Genomic DNA, 19356 nt, shown 5'->3' on the forward strand with positions numbered 1-19356 from the left:
CCTAATGTGGGGCTTTGCTCTCCAGGCCTGGGACTGGAACGTCTGCTGGATAACATGCTTCTAATTATGTAGCATGTCATTACTAGAGAGCCAGCAGGTTTCAATGGCACAGCAATCCTGGTGCCGTGTCATCGGAAATTCAGCGCCTCCCCACTCGGTATCAGGAATTATCCCAGCACTGAGCAACGGAGGCATCCCCGCTGCCTGCCGGGCTGGGGCAGCATACGTGTCCCGCGTGGCCAGGGGAGGTGGTGCAGGGATGGGGAGGAAGGAAACAGCAAGGAGAAGAGAGCCAGAGAGTCACCAGCCTGGAGCACCATTTGTCCTGCCTTACGCAGCTTCATCCACTCGCTCAGAGTCTCCTCTTCACTTTGAAGGCCTTGCCCAGCTCCGTACCCACCCCCATCTCCTCCTGCTCCTCTCTCTGGGTCAGCCACCCCCTCTCCTCCTTCCACACCACCCAGTTCATCTCCTGCTCGAGGGAGGTCCTGACTCCAAGGAGCGACCCAGCCTCGGCATTTGCCTTTGTGGGGCTCGTCCATATTGTGCAGCTTCCCCTCCGTGCAGTTAGTCTGTCGCTACACTGGGATCTTGGGCTTTGCAGGCCCCCGGCCAGGCGTGAAGTGCTGAGCAGGCCTGGTGGAGCTGGAGAAACCTGACTTGTAGAGAGGGGCTTTTCATTCCTGTGGGAGCACTTTACAAAGGGAGGCGTGTCATTATCCCCTTTAAACAGGGGGGAAACTGAGGCCCAGAGAGGGAATGTGCCTGGTCCAAGGTCACCTAGGGAGCCGAGATTAGAACCCAGGTGTCCTGGCTTCCAGTCCAGTGTCCAACCTCTGTTCCCTGCATCCCACCCTCTCACCCAGAGACAGAACCACCTGGATTCCCAAAGCAGGGGCAAACGAGCCAAGCCCGAAGTGTTGGGGAAGTCCCAAGTAGTTCGCTGCCCCACTCTTCCCCTTCCTGTGCTACCCTTGCTCTTCCTATGCTGGACGGGTGCGCGAGAGGTGTGCCAAACCCCACGGGAAAGGCTCAGGGTCCCCCAGCTGGCCGAGGAACATGGGGTCTCCAGCCCACCTCTGCAGAGCTGATCCCGAGCAGAAGGGCTGATCCCAAGTAGACTCAAAGCCCCAACCTCCGGAGGGTCTCTCAACACTTCCGAACGCTAGCTGGAGCCACGAAGGCATTTGGCGCTTTACACACGTGGATGAACAATGCGTCCTCACACCGCAGCGCCCCCGGAGCCTGGTCACAACTATTCCAATGGGGAACCAATGCCCAAGGTCACCCGTCCCCACAGCTAGGGGACAGAGTCAGAAATAGAAGCCAGAGCTCCCAAGCCCCTGAGCTGGCCTCTAAATGACTGTCTCTGGCTGCCCTATGTCCCCCTCCCCGCTCACCCGTGTCTTTGTCCCATCTTCAGATTTGGTTTCCTTTCGCTGACATTTCCCCAGGTTTATCACCATGGTGACTCAGCCCTCCCAGTGATGGCACCAGGACCTTTACACCAGATTCTCCTCCGAGGCACATTTACACTAGCCTCTTTCGGGAGGTTTCCCACTGGGGCTGCTCCCGTGGTGGTTCCAAGCAGTAGGGGGCGCTAGAGCAGCCAGGGCACAGGTGGTCACCTGTGATTTAACCTGCAGGTCAGCTAGACCTGCTCTGAGCAGGGTCAAATATCACAGACACGGACATACCAATGTGTCCGCCCTAGTCCACACCACTGTGATGATGGGAGAGTCCAATCTAGACACTGCCTAAGAGGACAGCTCTCCAGCTTCCACTGAAGAAGAAGAAGAATACATAGCTCTTATCTAGTGCTTCCCATCCATAGATCTCAAAGAGCTTTACAAAGGCGGTCACGATCATTAGCCCTACTTTGCAGATTGAGAAACTAAGGCACAGAGAAGGACAGCAATTTACCCCAGCAGGCCAGTGGTAGAACCGGGACTAGAACCCAACTCTCCCAAGCCCCAGTCCACTGTGCTAGCCACTAGACCACACTGCTTCCCCAATACAAGAATACAAGACAGAGGCCAATGCACAATGCCTCCCTCCTGGCTGGAAAGGCAGCAGTCAGCACAGACAGTCTAAAGCCCCAGGAGATAAAGAGTAAAGTTAGCTTCGGTCATCAAGCTAATCGCTCCCTGGTTCCCTTTGGTGTAAGGGCACCACACAAACTTCCTGCCTGACAAATTCCACACACATACGTCTGCTAACACAGCTCAGTCACAGCATTGACCCTTTGGTGAACGCAGGGCCCTCTGTAGACTGAGCGGTATTCAGGCTATTGACAATGGGGCAGATTTTCAAAGGAACCAGTGGGTGCTAGGCACCCAACTCTCCCTGACATTTACTGGAGGTCATTTACTGGAGGTGCCTAACTTCCCTGGGCGCCTTTGAAAATCCCAGCCAAAGCATCTCTGGTGTCATACAAAAAGTACAAGATAAAACAAAACCCCGCTGGGCAAAGCCCAAACAGCCGTCACCTCTTCAGACAAACCTCCAGCCCAGGGCAAAGCCAATAACCATGGGCCCTGCCAGCCACCAGTCAAAGGGACCTATTCTCCAGCCCAGCAACAACCATGGGCAACGGACGCAAAAAAGCAGCCCTAGGGGTCTAGGCAGAGCTGCCCCGCCCTGGCCAAGTGTAAACACCAGGCAGAGACATAGGGCAGAAAGCAGTAGCCCAAGTGCTCAGGGTCTAGAGGCCATGCCGGGCTTTCACTATGAATACCTACAGACACAGGCTCCCGCAGTGCTCAGCCCGCAGCAGTCTGGAAACTGCCAGCACTCCAAGGGTTAATTTAAACACACAGTAAAATTCCATGGCAGATTTTACGGCTGCATGTTCCAGGCAGACTAATCTCCTGAGCATCCCTCCAGCAGGGGCCTGCGGGGGTGGCACCCTGGCTGCTGCCTGGATCCGACCTGGTCCCCAGGCAGAGGGAGGATTCCATTCCCCAGGGCTGCCCAGCCCTCGTCAGCGTCTGCCCCAGGCCACTAGCTCCCTGCCCCACTCCTTAAAGGAGCCCAGGGCCAGGGGCTCCCTCCCTAGCAAGGCAGTTGTGTGGTTGTTCCCAGTGTCTTTCATCCAAACAGCTTGTTCAAAGGGGATCTAAGAACCGTGGGGAAGGGATCCAGAAAAGTGCTCTGGAGGGGAGGGGTGGCCCTGGGAAGCTGTTTGTCTTTATGGCCCACTCCTGCTGCTGGGGAACCAATGGGAGTTTCCCCGTGGATATACTTGGGAAAAGGCTCAAGCCCTCGGTGAACTGGGCAGGGTCTCTGCAGCCTGCCACATGCGGGCCATGTTCCCAGCTCTCTCCCAGTGACCGAGCCCACCACATTCACCTCCTCCTCCCGGGGGCTCCTGGAAGAGCCTTTCACACCTTTATGGGGGATGGATCCTAGTTTAAAGCACTGGTGTCTTGATGGCTAAGTGTTAGCTGGGAACAAGCCCTCCCCACCATCCCAGGGCAGGATGGCATTTGGGGGGATGGGGGGGACTCTATGTCCTTCAGCTCTTTTGCTAATTTTTGACTCCTCGAAGCCTGGCCTGACTGGAAGAGGCGAGGCAGATCTCTGGCTCCAGACACCCAGCCATGACCCCTTGGTTTTATGAACCATGGCACCAGATATTTGCAAGCCAATGGCTCTTCAGTCTATCGGGAGCTTGTGAAAGTCTCGTGTGCTCCCATGAACGGCGGCTGCCCCTCTGCTCACCCCTGTTTGGGTGCCAGGGCATGCAGCCCGAGGGATGCCACCCAACCCAACATCCCTGGGATCTTCCCAGTACTGTCAGGCAATCCCAGACCCCACGAGCCACATCGGTGGGACCCCAGCTACTAACAGACTCTAAGTGACACTTTGCAGCACGCCCCCCTAAGCAATTTCATCACAACATGGCCGACACCATGTCCTGATGCCGGACACAGCGGTGCCAGGCCTCTCCATGACACCCCAACACAGCGATGCTCAGACGGAGGAGCGAGAGACGCACACGGTTCGTTGATGTGTCTCCTGCGGCTCTTTGCAGCATGTGATAGAACACTGGGTGATTTAATTATTAACCAACCTAAGCTATTAGCCAATCAGGATCCTTTTAAAAATTAACCAATTAAGTTATTAACTTATTTACTGTGAGAATATATAGATATAAACTAAATATTTGCCCCGTCATGCTGTGTAACTATGAATCTACAGCACTAGAGTAATGAATTCCCATGAGTGTGGCTCTTTTGGGTAATGCTGATCCCTTACTTGGCCCCTGCACCCCCGAGGTCTGAGTATCGGTGCCCCTGCAATGTGAACCTGCCGCTGCACCCGACCTGAGTGATTCAGTGGCTGCAGGTCTCAGCCCTTCCAAAACGCCCTGGGGCACAGGAAGGAGATAGTGATCTGGGCGCTGCATACCAGGGCCAGCAACCTCAGTGCTCACGGCTCAGTGTGAGATTTAACAAACCGGTTCCGCTGCACTGACCCCATATTGCCTTTCTCCGTTTCCTCTTTCTTCTCACACACAGTGGGAGGAGGGTCAGGGATTCCCAGGCAGCCTTTGCTTTACAGTCCTTTGTTATTTAATCACGCCATTTGTATCTTGCCCCCCATCATATGCCCCATTAATATAGGGGCATCACAGCTGCACCCACCCGAGGGGAGAATAGATCACATTGTGATGTACATCCCGGGGCCGGGTACACAGAGGCCTCTCCAGCACTGAAAGTCAGGAAACTTTCCACGAGGAAGCTGCTGCGATGGGAGAAGCAGGTGCAACAGGACAAGCTGGTGCAACGGGAAAAACCGGGGCAGTGGGATGCCACAGGGGCTAGGTCCTTCCATGGAAATGACCTTGCCAGAAGCAGCAGAGCAGAGGCAGACATGAGACTGAAGATTCCTCTGTGGCTGGGCTGTGCCTGGCCAGAGTCACACAGGAGCGGCAGGGTGGCGCGATTCAAAACAAACCATCCACATCCGGCATGTCCCATCCTTACACCAGTGTCGGCTTCCAGCGAGTGACGTCCCCTGGCCCGCTAGCCAGCAGCGCTGGCTGCGTGTGCCAGGCGCGGGGCACTCTGCTGGGCAATACTCAGGGCAGCAAGTGCTGTGACCAGTGAGAAGCACTTGGAGGGCCAGGCTCTTAATAAACACCATTGTGAAGAAAACCAAGGGAGTGGGTGGGGTAATAGGACAGGGGCTCCACGCAGAGGGCCTGGGTGGGGCTCGGCTGGGAGTGCTGTTGTAGGAGGATGAGTGCTGCTGGCTTTGGAGTGAAATGCAGTGGAAGTGTCGGAGAGGGGATGGATCTGACAGCTGAAGGATCGGGAGAAGGAAGGGGGACTGGAAGCAGGGAGAGGAGCATGCAGCCAGGCTGGGGTGCGTGAGGCAGGCAGAAGGCACCATGCTGGTACAAGGGCAGGAGTTCATTACAAACAATCAGGAATTTCAAAGAGTGTCCAGAGTCCAGCTTAGAGCTAAAGGTTAGAGGTTAGCTTAGGTTAAAGTCACTCTAAGGGCCCAGCCCCTAACGGACACAGGCCGACAGCGAGCAAGCAAAGCTACTCTGCCAAAGAGAGAGCGAAGCCTGGCAGCCGAAAATCTGCCAGGGGAGTCTCACCCGGAGACCCATCTCCCTGCCCAAGACCAAGCAGAACATGGAATGGTGACTCCAGGCAGTCAAATGCACTGGGCGCACTGACCGCAGCCACTCAACCCCATCAGAATTGGCAGGAAGCTCAAGTCAGTTTGGCATGGACTGGCACGAGCATCTCAAACCAGTAATAGCTCAGGCAGATGTTTCTGTTCAGTACGAGAAAGCTTTTATTGTAGATTTTATTGACTGAAGTGAGTGAGGTCCAGAAAGCCTTGGGCAGGAGGCACCTTATAAATATTTATTATGATGACATCAGTTTCCCTCTTCTAAACATGAACCTCCTGACTTGGGAGGGGCCGATCCACAGAGCCAAGTCCCGAGCAGGCCGGAGAGCTACTGATTCTGCACCGCCTTGAGGGAGCCAAGGCAGGCTGGAAACAGATCAGGAGTGCCCCTCTGCACCGGGCGTGTGGAGGAGACCGCCGGGCACAGTTTGTTGCGTCTGATGTGGTCCCGCGTTGCTATAAATGTGCGGCTCGCCCCACCCAAGCTGATGACAGAGCAGCAAGAGGACAGAAGCGAGAGCAGAATGACAGGCAGCTTCAATCTGGTCGTTTATGTCTCTGGCCCTTTTCTTGGCTTCTTTGTGTAGTAACATGGGAGGAGATTCAGTGACAAACAGGGTATTTAAAGGAACTGGGTGGATCTGCAGATTGTGACTATACGTTTGCTTTGGTCATTCACAGCCCCCTTGCCAGCAATAGATCCCTTGGCTTTCCCCTGTCCCGCAAACTCAGGCATGTTCCCCTGGACTTGATGTTCTGGGTCATATAAGGAGGGCGGCCAGAGCTGAGTGCAGAGATCTTGGAACTGCAGCTGCACGTCTCTGCACTGGCAGGGCTGGAGCAATGGGGGGATTACAGGCTCCCTGCCCAATGCTGTTGTCACTTCACCTCCTGCAAGCCTGCTGCAGTGCTGCAGTCAGCACGAGCCCAGGAATTGAGTCCAGCTGCAGGGAGATTCCGGCAGATCAGACCCCGGTTTTTACTGCTCAGCCCTGGTGTCACACTCCTCATCTGAGGCTCGCTAAGCGCGGGAATGGTGGATGTCATTCCACCACCACCACTTGACTAGGGTGACCAGATAGCAAGTGTGAAAAATTGGGACAGGGGGTGGGGAGTAATAGGCACCTACATAAGAAAAAGCCCCAAATATTGGGACTGTCCCTATCAAATCAGGACATCTGGTCACCCTACACTCGACAGATGGACACTCAGGGCACATCTACACAGCAACAACACACCCGTGGCTGGTCCGTGTCAGCTGACTCGGGCTTGCAGGGCTCTAAAGTTACAGTGTACATGTTGGGGCTTGGTTGGAGCCTGGGTTCTTGGACCCCAGAGGCTGAGGGTCCCAGAGCCTAGGCTCCAGCCAGCCGGGATGTCTACACTGCAGATATCCCTGTGAGCCTGAGTCAGCGGACATGGGCTGGCCACCAGTGAATACATACTCTCAGGGCCCAGAGGGATGAAGTGATTGGCCCAAGGTCACACAGTGAGTTAGAACCAGAGCCAAGAAGAGAAGCCAGCTCTGCAAAATCCCAGTCCTTTGCTTTAACCATTAGGCCATGCTTCCCCTTGCTATTTATTACTTTGTAGCTCCCATGTGGTGCTTCAGAGGATGCACGCAGACTCAGTTGACACCAGGCCCTCTATTATGCCCAGCACACTCGTCAAATCCCAGCTGGGATCATTCCACTCCACCAACCAAAATTCCCCCTGCGGACTCATTTGCGTTCAGGATTCCCCAAGAGGACCTCAGCGATTGGAATACCTGGTGGAACAGCACTCGAAATGTGGGCCGGTGTCACTTCAGAAACACGCCCCTCCATGGGCTGGGAGTTTGTTTTTTGCTTACTCTAATCTAAGCTCCAAAAGGAGAAAAACAACTGAACAGCCTCACTAGGTAGGAATTTGGCTTTTCCCAGCCAAGCCCATTGTCACGTTGATTCTTGAAGGGTTCTGTGCCTCTCTGTTTGCTGCCAGGAAAACTGGGCTCTGACTCACTGTGTGGGGCAAACAAGCACAGCTGTGTTTAGGCTAGGCACAGTCACTGGGACTCAGGAGATCAGAGACAGGTGGGGCAGGCCCACAAGTCGGGGCAGGGGGGTGTTTAAAAAAAGTTCCACCAGCCCTTGTCTCAGTACAAACTTTTTAGGAAACACCAGCCTTGATTTCAGTGGCAACCATTTTTTTATTTGAATGTCAATATCCGCTCCCCCTGGGTTTGCACCCCAGTAATGCGGCCGATTCCTTGCAGAGGAGAACGAGAATGGGACGGAACGAAGGCGAAGCCGACAGGTCTGTTTTCATGGCTGGAGCGGAGCGAAGTGCAGAAGGTGAGTCAATGCCAGGCATGACGGAAAATGCAGGCAGCTTGGTAAGATCCGGTGGTGTTCTTAGGGACACCGGGAGGAAGTTTCCTTTGGAAACTGTGTGCTGATTATAACTGGCCCCATTGAGTGGAGAAGCCCCAACAATCCCAGCGGCGGACGGGCTGCCCGATGAGGTGATGGCCAGGGGATGAATTGGATTTCATTGAGCTTTTAGTTTATTTGTCTTTTTTCCAGATTTCCCCACCCTGCAGGTCATCCTGTTTTCTTAACCAAAGCCCACTTGGCACAGTTTTGTCGGCTCCAGGACGGCTCCAGGCCTGAGCCCAGGGCAGGCAAGAGCCTGTGTTCTCTGGGCCGATGCCTCTGTGAGGCCAGAACTCTGCACAGAGCTGCACTGTGCTCCTTGGCCACCTGCCGCCCCATGGAGAGCGCCGTGTCCAGCCCGTGGCCACAGTCCTTTCCAGCTAAAGGCCCCTATTCTGCTACCCTTCAGTAACGAGCTCCCGCCAGGCCACCTCAGCCAGCGATCTCATCAGCTCTCACAGCCTAAGCAAAGCCAGGCTTGGCCAGTGCTTGGATGGGAGACCTCCCTGGAAAACCCAGGAAGTGTGTTAATGATTCAGCAGGTGGCAAATGTCCCTGTGCTACTGTCCTTCACATGAATCCTGACCCTTGTGGCTGTTAAGAATCCCCTGGCCCTTTTATTTCAAGAGCAGGGAGGGGCGTTAAGCCCAGCATCCTGGCAAAAGTCCACTCTGGGCGATGACATGCCAGCTCCCTGAGCTCCCCATGAAGTTTCAAGTGTGTACAGGGTTCCCCTTCGCTTCCTGGCCAAGCCGTTGTGTCGTGTTGCTGCATAGGTGCTGTGCTCCATCCCAGATGCAGCTGCCTTTTCAGCAGAGCTCCTGTATGTTAGATCCTGTTTGTAGCGGCCTTTGGGCTCTTCTGGGACAAAAGGTGCTACAGAAGTGTGAGATGTGGCCCCCATCGATATGAAGCACAGACAATATCCCGCCATTGAGAACGCTCTGCTGGCAGCTAGGAGGGGCCAGCTTGTGTCCTGGCACATCCACTCCTGGTGCTTGAAGGGCTGGCCCAGGTCCTGATGCCGTATCAACTCTACGAAGCCTCTAACGCCAGAGCATCTGGGTACCACTTTGTGCAGCCATTCAAACCTCCCTTCCACCCCACCTTCGCAGAACACCACTGTTACACATCGCTCCACGGGGCATAACAGGCATTGAGTGTAGGCGGTGTCCAGCCCACACCGAAGAGCTTGGTCTCCCGTATTCACCATCAGTCGTTCTCCATCTCCTCAGAGTCCCCCAAATTCCTTGCTCTGACTTCCTGGTCCCCTTTCCGCTCCTTTGGTTATAGCTCCAGCTCCTTCCCAGCTGCTCTGTGAAGCAAGTTGATGGTCTTAGTCCAGTTCCTGGTGAGACACTTGTCCACGTCTGTCAAGCCACCAGCACAACTTGTGTTAAAGCTGGTAAAATATCTTTGGGATTGCCATGGTGTCAACGTGCCCAGGTATCACACTGGGAAATAGACCACTGCTGCTGTTAGGAGACCAAATAGCAGAAATGGCTCTCTTCCATCAGCCTTTGGCTAGGAGACCCTGGACGGGGGCCTCCACCTTCAGCTGGGAGACAGCAACCCCTGCCCCTGGACAGGGGCCTCCGCCTTCAGCTGGGAGACAGCGACCTCTCCCCCTGGACGGGGGCCTCCGCCTTCGGCTGGGAGACGGCAACCTCTCCCCCTGGACGGGGGCCTCCGCCTTCGGCTGGGAGACCCGACCTCTCCCCCTGGATGGGGGCCTCCGCCTTCAGCTGGGAGACCCGACCTCTCCCCCTGGACGGGGGCCTCCGCCTTCGGCTGGGAGACCCGACCTCTCCCTCGGACAGGGCCTCCCCGCAGCGATGCAGGACCCTGCCACCTCTAAAGACGAATGCCACAATACCCTCTGCACAGGGGCACTTGGGAACTGCAGCTGCCCACTCGCTGGGGCGGGCATCTGTCACAGCTGTGCCCTGCAGTCTGCTCTGCATTCCAGTCCCTTCCCCGGTGCCCTGCAGGGGGGACGTTCTGACCTATATAGCTCGGGTTGTGGACACACCTGAAATCCCCTCTCTGCCCCAGATGTCAGGACAGTTGGGAGCCCGATTTGAGAGTCACTGCGCTATCAGCTAGAGGCTGTCAGCTCTGCAGCTCAGTCCCCGGAGCTTGTTGACCTTTCGGTCACACTCAGAGGCCTGTTTATTTGCACAGGCTTTTGGCAGATGGGACACTGGGTGGGGGCAGAGGGTCTATTTCCCTTGGGGCAGGGGTGAGCAAACTTTGTGGCCTGAGGGAACAGAAATTGTATGGCGGGCCATGAATGCTCACAAAATTGGGGTGGGGGTGCGGGAGGGGATGCAGGTTCTGGCTGGGGGTGCAGGCTCTGGGGTGGGGCTGAGAGGTTTGGGGTGCAGGAGAGTGCTCCGGGCTGGGATCAAGGGGTTTGGAAAGCGGGAGGGGGATCAGGGCTGGGGCAGGGGGTTGGGGCGTGGGGAGAGGCTCAGGGCCATAGTTTGCCCGCTCCTGCCTTGGGAGCTGGGGCAAGCTGACTGCCCGTGGGGCTGCAATTTGCATGGAGCCAGGTGGTAACAGGGCTCCATTCTTGGCTTTAAATTTCCAAAGAGACTGACTGACCCATGCATGCTCCAAATCCAAACAGGCCAGCAGATATCCAGCCTTCTCCACACTGCCTGCAGGTTTGCCCCTGAGATCAAACTGGAAAGGTGGTGAGTGACCCACCTTGGGGGAGCTGCAAGCCACACACCAGGCAGGCTCCAATTTTGGATCCAGAGTTACCATTGGTGGTCGGCACCCCAGGCTGGAAGGGCCCCACCCGCTGCATGAGAAGCGCCAGGGCAGAATGAGACTGACCTGCCATTGATGCCACATGACTCAGCAGGAAGGGAGAGCCGTGCACGCTGATCACCGTCATTTCCCCAGGCACACACAGATTAGTACAGTCCCAAAGTTTCTTTTGGAGAAAAAAAGGAACCCCTGCAGTCTGCCTTGTGAATTAGCAGCGTCTGGGTCGCTCCCGTCCTTGGCATTCAAACCACTGCTTCTCTGATGAGCCAACAGACGTGTTTCCTCTTTGGAAACACTTGACACAAAAGATTTAAACTTTCACTGTCTATGTATCCTCTCAAGAGGAGCGGGACAATCTCACTGCAGACTTCAAAGCACTGAGAGCAACACACTAATAATTATCAATGCCAAACACAAGAAATCACAAACGATTTCTGGCTCTGGACTCTGGGTCTGACCTGTTGTACCAGGCAGGGGCTGTGTTGCTGTGTTTTTTACAGCGCTAGACACACTCTCGGCTCTTAATAAATAGAGAATTATAATGCCAGCGAGCAGGACAGTTGGGCATGCAATGGCTATAGGCTTTCCTTTGGGCTCTGGAGAACTCTGCTTCACGCATTTACAGTTCATAGCCATCAACTTGCAAACCAGCTCTCCTGGAAAATAAAAATAAAGGCTTTCGGCTGGCTCAGAGGCTTGAGGCATTGGCTTTGGTACCTCTGGACACTGGTTTGAATTCGACTTCAGTAGAGACCGAATGTTACCTCCTGCAGCGATTGCTTGTTGGCCTCTACGAAATTAGTTTTTGGTCTCAGACTAGTCTTTGGTCTCAGGCTAGCTCCTTTCAGAACTATCCCCATCACAAAACCCACCCTCCCACTCAGCACCCCCATCTGGAGCCTCAGCAGAGAGGCCAAGGTCTAGATACTGAGCTCCCCACTCTTCAGGGCCTGGCGAAGTGACTTTCTGCTCAAACCACAGCCTGCACTGCACCTGTCCCATGAGGACATAACGCCCTTCAGTCTCCAGGGCTGTTGGCTGTCAATAAGAAAGAGGTCTGACCCCACAACAGCATGGCCTGCCTCGGACTGGGAGTCGCTCCGATAAGGCCCAGGGTGCACAAGCAAATGGGATCCCTTGAGATTTATGGGCATTGCCTACGAATGCCAAGAATTGGTTCAACAATGAATTCCTGTAGAGAACTAAGAAAACAGCTGATCAAATTGCTCCCAAATGAGCACGCTCCCTAATCTACCCTGGAGATTCACCCCCCGCCAGCCATAGGGCATGCCGGCAGAGTGACATGAATGCTCTGGAAACCAGCCCAGCTGACTTTGTTGTCATACAGACAATCTGGTGAGTCTGAAAGGTTGCTGAGATATTAAAGTGAAAAGCAGGGTGGGTGGGTGGTTAGATAGATAGACAGACTCCCATTAGAGTTGAAGAAGGACGCACTGATACCAGCGTGCTGGGTGTATCAGAAACACCCAGATGAGTTGGACAGGCAGATTAGACATAGATCCCTCTAGGTTTGCAATAAGGCCTCAGAGAGAGATTGCTGGAACTGGCTGGTGAATTTCTGGATTCTCAGCCATAAGGAAAGGGAAAGCAATGGTGCATGAAGTGGCGCCAGGCGGGTCAAGAGGAGCTCCCTCCGCCACCAGTCAGAGAGCTGCAGATTTAGCCTGCCGCGCATTTGTGGGCTTCACTCCTCACCACATCCCAAATCCTGTCACAACACGCCTGGCTGCACCAGAAAGCTATTCCCCTCCGTTAATCCACCTTCTGGCCCAGTGACGGTGCCTGCATGACCACTGCGGCGTCCGCAGAGTCGGCTCCTCTGTTCCCTGCCACCACAGAGATGCCAGATAAGAAGCTTTTCCGACAGTCCCTCTGTGCTGAGCCCCAGTGACACAGAAGAGCACTGAAGAGGGGTTCTGGAGCCCAGGAACCGTGACATGGCCTTTAGCACATGGAGCGTTTGCACCCATCACCCAATGACTGAATTGCAGGGAAAGTCACTGCACGAGGCTATTTCACCGACAATCTGCAACAGAGATTTCAGCCAGGCAGAAACCATTGCGCTGCTCACCACCGCCTCAGGCAGGGGGGTGAAACACACCTCCCCAGCTGTGCCACACGCATGGTGCGGCCTCAGGGACAGCCTTCCACAGGACTTGCCACGAGTGAGTGCTACCCTACTTCCTGCCAGGACTCTGGAGCCCTGGGCTGGTCTCCGCTCCCTCTGTGCGGTTCTCCGTAGAGTCCCATAATCACCGCACTATCTGCGCCCGTGCCAGCCCTGCATTCCCTGGTGGCACGGGTTCCCTCTCTCCCCAGGGGCGGAGCAGGGTTTGGAAGGGAGGGTTTGTTTCTTATTTATCGGATACTTCTCTACCCAGGCTGCTGCATGTTTAGGAGGGCAGGGGAGGGCGAGGAAAGGTGCCTTGCGCTTTAAGGGGAAGGTGGCAGGATCCTGGAGCAAAGTTCCAGTCGCACACACGGACCAAGCCTGCTCCACAGCAACCGCCCTGGGCAATGAAACCGACCTGATCGTGTCACTCCGGACACCCCCCCTCAGCCCCCTCCCCCGACACGCTCCAGCTCCCTCCCTCTGGACAGTGACCTGGGCGGGCACAGAGCCCCAGAGAGGCCAAAGCCCCAGTGGAGAGGAGAAATGCTGCCCCCGGCAACACAGGGTGTGTCCCCGGAGAGAGCGCCCCTAGGGAGCCGAGTCCTAGGGAGAGGGGGGTCCCCAGGTGCGTCCTAGGGAGCCGAGCCCCGGGGGGGGGGTCCCCAGGTGCGTCCTAGGGAGCCGAGCCCCGGGGGGGGGTCCCCAGGTGCGCGCTAGGGAGCCGAGCCCCGGGGGGGGTCCCCAGGTGCGCGCTAGGGAGCCGAGCCCCGGGGGGGGGTCCCCAGGTGCGCGCTAGGGAGCCGAGCGCCAGGAGCTCGGGGCAGCCCGGCGGGGACCGGGCTCGGCGGCCACCCCCCGCCGACGGATCTGTTCTGTCTCCCGCGTCCCGCCCAGCCCAGCCCCACGCCGCGGGCAGACCGGACCCTCCCCGGTACCTTCCGTTCGCTTCCCCGGCGGAGGCGCAGCTAAAGCCGATGGGGCCCGGCCCGTCTGCCCCGGAGCGCTGGGGTCTCTGGGGCGCGCCGCGCTGGCTGTGACCTGAGTCCCGCCGCCCCACCCCGCCTGGCGCTAGGGAGGGAGGGAGCCCGGGCCGCCCCCCGGCCCAGCGCCAGCCCCTGCGGCGTCTCCAGCCGGAGCAGCTCAGGTTCCCTCCGAGTGCACCGCCCCCTGCCCGGCCCGCCGCGCCCCGACCCTGCCCTGCCCGGCCCCGGGGGACCCGCTCCCTGCGCCCCGACCCTGCCCGGCCCCTGCCCCGGGGGACCCGCTCCCTGCGCCCCGGCCCTGCCCTGCCCCTGACCCGGGGGACCCGCTCCCTGCGCCCCGACCCTGCCCCGCCCCTGGGGACCCGCTCCCTGCGCCCCGACCCTGCCCGGCCCCTGCCCCGGGGGACCCGCTCCCTGCGCCCCGGCCCTGCCCTGCCCCTGACCCGGGGGACCCGCTCCCTGCGCCCCGACCCTGCCCCGCCCCGGGGGACCCGCTCCCTGCGCCCCGACCCTGCCCGGCCCCTGCCCCGGGGGACCCGCTCCCTGCGCCCCGACCCTGCCCGGCCCCTGCCCCGGGGGACCCGCTCCCTGCGCCCCGGCCCTGCCCTGCCCCTGACCCGGGGGACCCGCTCCCTGCGCCCCGACCCTGCCGGCCCCGGGGGACCGGCTCCCTGCGCCCCGGCTCTGCCCTGCCCCTGGGGACCGGCTCCCTGGGCCCCGGCTCTGCCCTGCCCCGGGGGACCGGCTCCCTGCGCCCCGACCCTGCCCTGCCCCTGGGGACCTGCTCCCTGTGCCCCGACCCTGCCCGGCCCCTGGGGACCCGCTCCCTGCGCCCCGACCCTGCCCCAGGGGACCCACTCCCTGCGCCCCGACCCTGCCCTGCCCCTGGGGACCTGCTCCCTGTGCCCCGACCCTGCCCTGCCCCTGGGGACCTGCTCCCTGTGCCCCGACCCTGCCCGGCCCCGGGTGACCGGCTCCCTGCGCCCCGGCCCTGCCCCAGGGGACCCACTCCCTGCGCCCCAACCCTGCCCTGCCCCGCTCCAGGGGACCTGATCCCTGCACCCGGGATCCTGCTCTGCCCTGGCACAGGGGGACCCAATCCCTGTTCTCCAGACTCTCTTCTGTGCCTGGCCTGGGGGGACCAGGACCCACCTTGCTTCCATACTGCACCCCTGCTCCAGGGGAGCTCATTAATGTGAAGGGGACTGGAACAAAGACACGAGGGGCAGCGCAATGGGAATGCGGGTCAGGAGGTGCCAAGTAAGAGCCACCCAGCTCTGCCCAGGCCCCTCCCTGAAACACCTGCCTTGGTCTCTCCTTTCCTCACCAGAGATCCAGGGATTTGCCTGGTGACAGAAGCTGGGACCCCACCCAGCTCTTCCCACCCCAGGCCACCCCAGTTGTGCGAGCCTGCCCCCGCTTACAACAGCCTGATCAAGAGACTCGCTTCGTTTGCGTGGGGCTGGGTGTCACCGAGCCCGGTGCTGGAGGTGAGGCTGTGGGGAACTTGGGCTATGAGAGAGAGAGCCAGCGCTGGGGTAATCCCTTACCTGACTCCTCTCCCCTTGCTCCAAGCCCAGCATTGTCAGCTCTGCTGTCTATGCCAGGGACCCCTACGGCTCCGAGCTGCCGATCGGGGTCCCTTCTGGACAGGCACTGTGTGGGCAGCACCCAGGACGTTGGGGGGTGCTATGGTCAAACAAAGGATAAAGCAGAGCAGCAATTTTCATTCCAAGCAAACTGAGGAACCTGTTTAACATGAGTGTAATAAGGCCCAGTGCTGGGTAACTGTACTAGGCTGTTGGTGCTGCATAGGGAGCCACCATGCAGCATCTGGGAAGAAACCTATTGACCTCTAAAGATGACTTCTGTTCCAGACAGGCCGATCCCTGGACGCTGCTGTCATAAGCCTACCAGGAAAGAGCAATTGCTCGTTTACTGCCGTGGGCACGTACCTGGAGTGTGGTCTAGTAAGTAAAGCTGAGGGCTGTGAGTCAGGACTCCTGAGTTCTTCTCCTGACTTGTTACCAACTTGCTGCGTAACCTTGGGCAACACAATTGTGCTTGTTACTTGAGGTGTAAATGCATATAATGCCTACTTCAGAGGCCTTCTTCATTTAGGTGAGTCGCGATGGCTGGGATTGCTGGATGGACAGCAGGGTCTATAACCACTAGAGAACTCACCCCGCTCCCAACCTGGAACTGGCCCCGGCATTCCTGAATCTCAGCATTGCTTTGCTGTCTGCCAGACCTGTGAAACCGCCCCCAAAGTGCGTGCCTCCATCACCCCCTTGGCACGGGTCCACAGCGGCTCATTAAGCAAGCACTGTCCTGGACGCTGAATGAGGCAGGCATGCTGTGCAAAGAATAATGGGATCATGTAATTAAAGACTGCTTCACAGTGCATATCCACAAGGGGGTCAAATTAAGCCCGTAACTCTGGTGTCATTGTTGAACATAGCACATTAACGTGCATGGTACTTTCCAGACAAACGCAAGCCAACGTCCCCAGCCCACCCAGCCCACACTCACTCACCGGTCTGAAGAGGGGATTCCTGGGGCACTGATGGTTATTGTAACTGGGGCAAAGTGGAAGCATATCAAAGCTCTGTACCCACGTGGAGCAGAGCAGAGGCTGCCATAGCCAAGGCTGGAGCCACTGAGCCTATGGCATTGAATCCACAGACAATGTATTTGCGATAATGGATAATCATTTTGTCTGACTGAGGCTGGTGCATAAAAGCAAGGGTGAAAGCTGAAGACAGAACTGTTATTGAATACCGGCACTGGCACTGCCTTAGCTATAAATGTACTGGGCCAAAGTCTGATCCTGTTTACACCAGCTTAAATCTGGACCAACTCTGTTTAAATCAGGCTGGATTTACCCTGGAGTAGGTGACAGCAGAATGGGATACATCACATGCACTAGCCAACTACAGCGTAGACTGTTGCTAACCATGTGGCGGTTTACGTATCTCACTGTTTGGGAGCTGGGATTGGCTGACGGGGTTTTTTAAATTCTGGTCAATGAACAATGAGCTGCAGAAGCCAGGCTGTAAAGTGAACAAGAGCAAGCATAGGAACACAGGGGTTTATTTTTAGGTTACTTTAACCTAATAGAACAGCTGGGAACAAGGAGGACCCTGTGCAGTGGGATCAGCCAGACGCCCATGGACCACCGGCAAGTGCTGCGATGCAATCAGTGGTCCGTTGGCCCGTTTACGAATTGCTCTGGAAACTGGGGCTGTTCCGAACGTCCTTGGAATGGCGTTTGTCACTGACAAGGGGCCTGACCTGCTTCTACTGCAGCCAGCGTCAGTGCTCCCACTGGGGAACAGGATAGGCCCAATCATTAGTGTGTCTGTAACCGCTGTGCGCACTACACTCTCCCATTCCATCCCTTGCTTTCAAATAATGCGATGTCCCACCAAACTCCACTGAGAATCACTTTGAACACGGACGCCCCTTGCTTGCGTAGGTCACCCGTGCTTGTCACCTTCAGAGGGCTGACAAATCGTTGTTTGCTTTAGAAGCCCGTGTACAGATAAAGCAGGATTCCTACCACGATCTCGCAGCAGCATTCGCCTTTAGAGTGACGCAATACTGCTGCCTCCTTCCCCATAGTTTCTCTCCAGGGAGGTCCCCGTTAACGCTGATCTCAGGAGCGAGCGGGTTTGGTTGGGTGCTCAAAAAGGATCATCAGTATATTCACACCAAAGGACCAAAAATATAATTGGGATTTCGAAGTCAGCCACTTCGAAAGGCGAGCTCCATCCTTAACATAGGACTGGCCTGCAGGCAAGGATACCCCATCCAGGCTATTGGCCTGATTCAGTGTTGCAGGTTTTCTCCTTAGATTGCAAGTTCCTGTTTGTGCTTTTTGGCTGGACAGCATCAAACTCACGTACAGGGCTGCGTGCTGTAAGAATCATGCAAATGGCCTGTTGCCTGCAGGGTCCATGTTTTACCTGCCCAAAGCAACCTACAAACTCTGGGGGAAAGAATCCCCCCTCAGGATTTGCTGATTTCTCTAGAATCTGTTTCAATACACCTACACCCCCCTTTGCTCCTTCTGCTGGGCTAGGGCCCTTTGCTGTGGAAGTCAACAGGCTGCATCTTTGCACGTCAGACACAGAAAGACCAAAGATGGGCAAACGTCTCCCTTCAGCTCCACGAGCGGTTACATTCTGCACGGCCCGCTGAATGCAGAAATCACCCCCCTGGTCAGCATCCCAGGCAGGAGACACAGGGCCGAACCCTTACTGCTCAGGGCAAGCGTGGGCAGTGCTCCTCACACACAGAGTAGAACTTTCCTGCAGCTTTACGAGGAGTTGGCCCCTTACCACACATGGGGGGGGAGGGCGGAGAAGAGAAGAGAGGAGCACTGAGAACAGGATGGTCCTGCTGGTGCTCTTCAGGTCAGGGGGGTACCCAGGTGATATCAGCTGCTGCTTGTCCCCGGGTTGAGCGAGCATATGTAGGGGCTGGCTCCTCATCACTGCCCCTCTGCTGCGTGAGCCAAGGCACAACCGACACCCTAGGACTCCAGCAATGCCACGGAGGTGATAAATGTGGCACTGCCGTGGGATGAGTGTGGGGGGAAGGAAGAAGAGACCCGCCTAGAGGGAGTGAAGCTTCACTCAGTGCAGTTGCTCTGTTTCAGTATCAGGGAGGACTCACACCTCACCCTGGGCAGCCGGTGAGCCCCCCTTCAGGGAAACTAGCCCCCCAGCCCCACTCCTTTTGCCTAAGCCACCCCCAGCCTTCTCCCCCACCCCCAGAGAAGACCCAGGCTGGCCAGCACCCTCCCAGCTGTGCTGCACCTCCCCCTCCTGAGACCCCAAGCTGCCCACCCCACCCCGGAAAGGCTCATTTCTTCTGAAGAACCTGAGCTTTTGAGATGCCCCACGCAGGGTCTGGAGCCAAGAGGCAGTAGGTGTTACTCAGCTTCCTGAGTTCGTCAGTAATCCCCCTAGACTCCAGAGAGATTACTGATGAACCCAGGAAGCTGAGTAGCATATACCCCTCCTCAGCCTCTCTGGACCCTGCATGGGGCATAAGCAAAAACTTCCCCTGCAAATCCCACAACCAGCTGCACTAGGGGAGGCTTAGCCTGCCCTGCCCTTCTATACCCACCACCTATGCACCTTGCTGTAAGATGGCTGCCTCTCGCTCCCATCAGGCATTCCCCAAGCTCCATTCTCTATCTGATTGCCATGCTGACAGCAGCCCTCTGTCTGCAGGCTCAGAAATGGCAAGGCCTGAGTGTAGCTTGTGACTGAGCTCCTTTTCCTTCCTTCCATGGAATAGGGCTTCCTGCGTGCCCTTAGACCAGGAACATTTAAAGGGAAGCTTGGGTTGGTGCTGCCCTGTTCTGTAGCTCACAGGGGAC

At 57.1% G+C, this 19356-nt stretch overlaps 1 protein-coding gene across 2 annotated transcripts in view; it reads right to left on the reverse strand.

Annotated features, from left to right (window-relative positions):
* Nucleotides 1-14095, reverse strand: part of TRPV4 (transient receptor potential cation channel subfamily V member 4) — a 48684-nt gene extending 34589 nt beyond the window's left edge. For both annotated transcript variants that reach the window (XM_037878786.2, XM_037878785.2), the window contains exon 1: nucleotides 13917-14095. The gene's annotated coding sequence lies outside the window, so the exon portion shown is untranslated. The remainder of the gene's footprint in view (nucleotides 1-13916) is intronic.
* Nucleotides 14096-19356: the final 5261 nt, after the last annotated feature.

Source organism: Chelonia mydas, chromosome 15, assembly GCF_015237465.2.
Source record: "Chelonia mydas isolate rCheMyd1 chromosome 15, rCheMyd1.pri.v2, whole genome shotgun sequence".
Classification (NCBI taxonomy): domain Eukaryota; kingdom Metazoa; phylum Chordata; order Testudines; family Cheloniidae; genus Chelonia; species Chelonia mydas.